The sequence below is a fragment of the Montipora capricornis genome, chromosome 9 (assembly GCF_036669925.1).
Source record: "Montipora capricornis isolate CH-2021 chromosome 9, ASM3666992v2, whole genome shotgun sequence".
NCBI lineage: Eukaryota > Metazoa > Cnidaria > Anthozoa > Scleractinia > Acroporidae > Montipora > Montipora capricornis.
Genome location: NC_090891.1, coordinates 17945738 through 17953237, shown reverse-complemented (window position 1 = coordinate 17953237; position 7500 = coordinate 17945738). Strand labels below are relative to the sequence as shown.

Here is a 7500-nt window from a genome sequence, read left to right as displayed (position 1 = left end):
GAGCACCAAAACACCATTGAATACTAACCCACAAAGGTTGGATTTGAAATTAAATATCGTTTTAGGCCTAATAGGACCTAAAACGTTATTGCTCCTAATTCATTGAGATTAAGATTAGGATTCAGAATAAGACTGAGGTAAGGAATAATAACATTTTAGGCCTAAAACGATATTCAATCTCAAATCCAACCTTTGTCGGTTAGTATTCAATGTATGGTGTGGTCATACATGGTGTTTTGGTGCTGCGTTTTGCTGTTTCGTTGTTTAGTAATGTCCAGACTGCGCATACTTTGGGCTTATGATCAGTTGTAGCGGATGATGACTTTTTAATAATGTTAGATTCCAAACTGATTTTCCCAATTGCAAAACGTGCTGCTGTTGAAAAATACTTGGGGCATTGTGAGGCATTTACGATTCATATTTGCCTCAGTGAACTTCTGCTCTCTACTCCAAACCCTCACCCTTGTCAAATTTGCTTACAGCGCAAGACCGTGGTAAAAACCTTGACCAAAAAATTGAAATGAGAGGGATGCAAGGGTTGTGTTTCATACATTACACCTGCAAAGTTCTTCTGCAACAGGTTTTATCGACCACTCGTCAATACCCTTAATAAAGGTATTAGTTTCATAATGATTCCCTTTGTAAGGCTATTCGCCCTCTTTAAGCTACCTTTTGACTACATTATATTTAATCCAGGGAGAAAGTTCAACAAAAACGGCGAGCTAACCGCACAATGGTGGTCTCAAACTTCATTGGATGGGTTCAGCGCGAAGGCAAAATGTGTGGAAAATCAGTACTCCATGTACAAAGTGCGAGATGAATATCCGGTATGCCTCTTCTTTCTGTCAATAAAAACCTTTATCTAAAATAAAAGGCTAGGAGGCCAGAAAACGGATATTTTGTTGTCATGTCCCATTAGTCTTCTATAATGATGGGGTAACAAGCGAAATTTGGTCTCCTTTCTATTGCCAACTTCTGAGGGAGGTGACAATCAACAGAAACCGCTACTATAAGGAGTATAAGCACGGATCACAACTTAAGCTTTCTCTCTTTACGAGGCCATCCTTTTGGATATTTTACGAATAGTGACGTGATTTTTTTTTTTCGGTTTGTAGCATGGACATTGAGGCATCTCTGGTGTAATTCAATCGAGGTTTTCATTTTAAGATTTGTTTTGAGAACATTCAGTGACAACGTACAGTAACAGTTGCGATATTCGAGATGGCAAAATTTATCTTCTGCCTCTGTTACCAAAACAATACCCACCTCCCCGTCCCTCTTCTTCACTCCACCATTCACAGTCTGATTGCCGGCTTCTTGACAATATTGTCGGGGGTGCGTGAATAGCAACCAGAAACCCCTACATGAGAGAAAAATAAATGAAAGTGTCCCAACGCAAGATTCACGATAATATTATGCCATTTTCAGATAAACGGAAAGCTAACTCTGGGCGAGAATATTGCCGATAACGGAGGATTCAAAGCGTCATTTCGGGTATGTTGAATCCGGTGGTATTGCATTTTTTCTAATCGGTGAACGCTTGTTGTCAGGAGCCTCGAACCGGAAGGATACGACTCCCATATATACTAGGTATATGTCGGGGCATTTTCAGACGAGGGTTTGAATAACTTTCGGATCCCCGACTTAATCAACAAATTACTTATCTAATAGTGTTTTTGAAACTAAGGGCCTGTGTACATGGTGACCTTTCTCGAGGCTACTACGTGGTCGTTAAGTACGTAAACAGACAAAGTGGCGGGTTAAGGACGCATTTTGCCGGTTAATGCTCTTCTACTCTCACTAGCTACTCTTGCTTCAACTCTTCAGTGCTTTGGCTTCTTATTATCACTATCAATGCTGCAACGCCTCCGCCAAAGGCAGTAAATTGTGACACGAGGCGACTCCGGGTTGGCGGATTGCCCCATCTTCATTGATTGCCTGTCTCATATCGGATCGTGCTTAAGCATTTCCTTTTTGTCTACAAATCATTGAATGGTCTTTGCCCACAATATCTAACAGAACTCCTGGATCACCGGAAATCAACTAGATCTCTTCGCTCGAACTTTCAAGTCCTGCTAATGCAGCCAATTTGTAAAACTAAAACATATGGTGATAGAGCTTTTTCTGTATGCGCTCCGAAGATTTGAAACACTGTTCCTTTGGAAATACGTCAATCTAGAACACTTTTTTTTTTTACGAAAAAACTCAAGACTTTCCTTTTTACTTAATTTATTAAGAGTAACCCTTTATCATATTTTTAATTTTTAATCCTGGTACTTCTGGTTTTGTTATTCTTAATTCTAATTTTTAATTTTAGTTTTAACTTTCTCGTCTTTCCTCCTCTTCTCATAGTCCTGCAGACTCTCTTCTTCAACAATCACTTTCTCCTTCAACGCAGCTTGAAGCATCCACTCTGTGATCTCTCTCAGGTAGCCATGAAGGAATTTTCTCTCCCTTTCTCTTCCCTTCTCCCTTCCTGTCTTCCTTCCTAGTGTTTTTAGATAGTCATTTTTCGACAATTCTCTTTCCTATTTAAAAAAAAATGTAAACGCGAGCTAAAAAAATAAGAGTTTACAGGGACAGGCGGGTTACCCCATCTCCATGTAAACAGTCCCTAACTGGTCAAACTTTGCCTTCCCTTTGGTAGCCTTCAATTTAATTGTAGTTAACTGGGATAAAATCTCACGTGGCCCCTTCAGGTCAGAGTGTTCGCTGTATCTACCGTCATTTTTCATATGCACAATGAAACATGAAAAAAGCCTTAATTTGTCGAGGTTCCTTTGACGACCTTTCTATTCCTGTTCTGGCCAACAAAAGTTATAGTACTGACATAGTCAGCAAATTGAACTCTGAGAAGGACGATAGATTAGCTTTGGAATTTCTTATTTTTAAGGTTGTTAATAAAAGAGAAGAGAGCAATATTTTATTTATTCGTTTTGCACAGGCTTACAAAAACTGGTTAAAGAAGAATGGAGAGGAGTCTTGGCGATTACCTGGTATTAATTTCACTAGCGAACAATTGTTCTACGTAGGATTTGGGCAGGTAATGCGAATGCAGTTCGTTATTAACTTTGTATCCCCTAATTCATGTCATTCACCTGCTCGCAAACCTTCATCTTTATGGTTAAATTTCATAAGAAAACATTTCATTTCAAGCCAGTTATTTCAACCATAGTTAATCGAGGGACTGGTTTTATGAAACCTTAGAACTTTCAATAGATGTTGAATTGACCGTGACCCTGCACAATCTTTTGTTTTCGCTTCGCACGGGTTCGCAAATTAGTTGCGCATAATTTAATCGAAGGATTTGATTGGTTATCTTTTCGAAAAAAGGCGTGTTTTGTGCAGGGTCAAGGCCAAAAATACGGACAAAAACATGAAACAAAGGAACTTGTCCAGTTTCATAACCATCTCCATGCATTAACTACGTTTCAACATTCATTCTATCCTTATTTTCACGTTTGTCTTGAGTGATAATCTGAAAAAAAAAGCTGCATTGTTTATGAAAGTACTTTTGAAAAAAAATAGGAATTAGCAGAAAGTTTCTCGATTTTTTAATTTTCTTCGTCTGGATTTTCGTTCAAGTTCGGTATAGGCAACTTTGGAAAATACCATAATTCTCTTTGTTTGTCCCCCCAAATTTTCCATAAGCATTGTTTCCAGTTTCTCTTGGGACTTACAATGGTCCCAAGAGAAAACGAAAACAATGCTTATGCAAAATTTGGGGGAACAAACAAAAAGAATATTATGGTATTTTCCGAAGTGGCCAATAGATCTCGCCGAGATGGGATGGTGCACGTAATCGGGCCGAGCACTGGACAACAACAGACTCAACTATCAAGTGGTAATGATTAATGCCAAACACCCAAGGGTCGCCTTAATTAAAATCTAGTTTCAGCCTGTTGTGAAAAAAAAAACAGTATTAAGACGTCTTTTGTACTCGATCGACTTCTTTTGTGTGGCAATGAAAATGGTATACCATTATAGCACTACCATCAAAATCCCCTCATTTTGTCAACGGCTTTTACTTCTGCTCATCTTAGGCTTACTGTAGCAACAGTCGACCAACGGAGCAATATTTAGCTACTCTGAGTGACAGGCATTCGGAGGAGAAATTTAGGTAAGATCAGTTTGTCATCGTGAGCAGGGGATCTACTGAAATGTACGCTATGCATGTCCAAGTTTTTGTCTCCAAATACCACAGTAGAGAAAGATGTTCTTTACACCGAGACAAAGAACTGGAATATGACACAGCTCGATGCTACTCTGGTTTGGAGAAATTTAAATTCTTACCCCAGTTGCTTTTGATGTCGCAATCTGATTGGCTAATTTGCCGTTGTCGATAAGAATCTGACAACTCTTCTCGCGACAATGTGTCCTGCAATTGTAATAGCCAACCAGGAATGCTCATTTTGGGAAATAAACCAATCAGATTGCAAAAAAGTTATAGACAACGCTTGCACTTTCTTTGTGTCATGATCTTGGTCACGATCTGAAAAAAACATCATTCATTGGCTTTGAATATTGTGGCTGCACCTCGTGATTCCATAACATTTTGACCACTGTGATGACGAAAATCGTTGTCGATAAGAGTACAAACAACACTGAACCACGTAACCACGTTGGGTTTGCTAAGTAGCTTACAAAGTAACAATTTGATAGACCTAGCCTGCTCGCAGGCGGTAGATGTGGTTGTCGTCACGAAACACTTATCAGACGCCATATTGAAAGCGCGTGGGATAGGTCTGGGCCGGGTGACAAAACGACGGGTCACGTTTCGACACTCCTGTCTAGTGTCGGCATCAAGGGTGATGCAATGATCTCGCAAGAGTCTTCGTTTTATATCCTCATCAATTTACTAAAAAGGGAAGGACGCGCCTATAGCAGCATCAAACCATCATCTGATTGCCAACCCGGGTTGCAGTGTGAACCTACATGAATTGGGAGATGTTTCCATCTGCGATTAAGTTAAAATACGACTAATGCAACAAACCGGGCTAAAAGTCTTGATCACTTAATTTCCAACTTTTCTGAGGAGGAAACACATTCAAAAGCTTTATTTCAAGGTTATTTAACCTGGTGTCTGCTCATGATCTTTAAGAATAAACTAATACGCAGATGGCAATCAAGTAATTATTCGCTCGGTTTGGGCGTATCCTGTATTGCATCATCGCGATGATTATGTTGATGCCTAACAAAGAAATGCGTCTGCCAGTAATAAATCGTTGTGAAAAGGCTATTGTAAACGGAAGTAGGAGCACGATGGACGGTTCGCCATCGCTGTATTGCAAATTCATTAATAGTGTACAGGGTATTGTTGTAGATTTATTGAAAGAGTCGCACTGGCCTAGTTGTAACCTAAATTTCCTTTATAACCCTAGTGATTACACTTCCAGAAGAAAGAGTTTTGCATTTTCTGAGAAATGAGTCCTGTAATAAAAAGACCTATATCATTCTCACATTTGCTCACTTAGGTGGTTGGTAGGCGTATCACAGATATGCTTTAAGGTGACTGCGCGATGCAGTTATGACCTATGCTGTCAGTCTTTATTTGACTTGTGTAACTACGTGATGCAGTGTTTGTCAAAAAACCCACATTTCTCCCTTGCTCACCGCAGTCTCTAGTAGCTCTATGCTAAGAGCATCCGGCTAGATTACGGACGGTCGTGGGTTCAAATCCAATCTGGAAGTTGGATTTTTTTCCAAGTTTCCAATGGATGCAATTGAAAAAAAAAACACATGAAATAACAAAAGACTGATTATATTTGTTTTCGTCAACAGAGTCATTGGAACATTATCAAACTCCCACGAATTTTCCAAAGCATTCAACTGCAAGGCAAACACTACCATGAACCCCACAAGTAAATGTGCCGTCTGGTGCAAAGATGGGCTGCAATTATAGACCTTACAACACAGCTGGACTATCATTAGATGAAGGCTGGTAAAATCAGTCAAGAACACTCCTAGACCATTTTCGTCCACGACACTCTACAAAGCTTCATGGTCGTATAGTGTGGTACCTTTCGTCACCATCCTGATTAAAAACGGCGTGTAGTTATGTTGAGGACGAGATCACAGGACCAGGGGCGGATCCAGGATTTTCCTTAGGAAGGGGTGTACCACTAACGAATGGGGTAACTGACTGGTGACGTTTTTTTTCCCTTCAGAATATCAGTTGTATTAGAAAGCCTCAGGTCACCTCAGGAAGGAAACAACTGCATGTTTTAAACTGTCAAACAACTTTAAGAAAAATGTAGAAATAGTCTTCGTCATGGTTGAGGAAACTCCCCGCGTTCAGGGATAAAAATGTTCAGAATGGTTAAGTGTCACATAAATTCCTAGTTCCAAGTGGAAATGCACTAGTCCACGGGCACCCTACTACAATTGATGGTTTGCATGTGGCGTCATGGCGGCCATGTTGATGTACAGAACAATGCAGTCTAATGCCTTTTGGTAATTTGACTCTATTCTTAGGCAAAACTTGTGTGGCCATTTTGTATTGTTTTGTATACCAACATGGCCGTCTCATCACGTGGATGCAAACCAAGAATAATAAGAAAGAACCAATCCAAAGGAAACCAAAAAAAAAAAGAGAACGCAACCAGAGGCAGAAAACAACCAGTTGGATATTTGCAAGGTTCCATCTGGTTCACAAAGGTTCCACAGGGGCCCATTATGTCAAAATATAGTAGTTCTAAAAATAGAAAGATACGGGAAAGGGTGGACTCATAGGTATGGAAGCTCCGAGTGATGGACTCTTGAGTTCCGATGATATTGACATAAATGCTAGTCTAAGATTTGTATCATAGTTTTGCTTGCTTTTAAATTCATTTTGTGATATACTTTCCTGGTTCTAGAAGCTGAGATTTACAATTTAAAAGAAAGTCTGTACTCGGAAACTTCGTTATTCATGGGCAAAAAAAAAAACTTAGTTTGCCTGTTATTTTTTTTACATACATTTCACACTGAAGCTCAGAAAACCTGGGATCGCAAGAGTCCCATCAGAAGCTTTAAGCTTCTTTGATTCTTAAAATTTAAAACTGAGGATATATTTTTTTGCTGAGAGTATTTGAATTATGCAAATTAGGGAGACGTCAGTCGCGTTAACTTTGCCACCTTTAGAATAAAGAGCACTTCTTGAAATATAGTAATTTGAAGATAGAATGGTAATTGCAGTTAGAGCAGCCAAGAAGCCTGAGAGAATTCACGCTAGAAAGCGAATTATAGATGTAAGATGAATCAAACTATATACTGGAAATGAAAGACTCAGGATGACATATACTACTGCAGCACTCTCGGTTACAGACCGTTTCTGTGACAAGAAAATGGGACAAGCAAGGCAAACCGTCCAGCCAGAAGCTCATATTGTGAATTTTTGGTTGGACAAATAAGAGAACGTTGGTCCTAAAGTGGCGTACATGCGCACAACAGATCCCGAAACAAGGCTCTTGCTTTAGTAACGTCTCAATGTAGCTTCTTTTTTACCCAATGTACATTATA

General features: G+C 39.5%; 1 pseudogene; it reads left to right on the top strand.

The window, feature by feature from the left end:
- LOC138016720 (endothelin-converting enzyme homolog) overlaps positions 1-7500 on the top strand; it is a 27408-nt pseudogene that overhangs the window by 18234 nt on the left and 1674 nt on the right.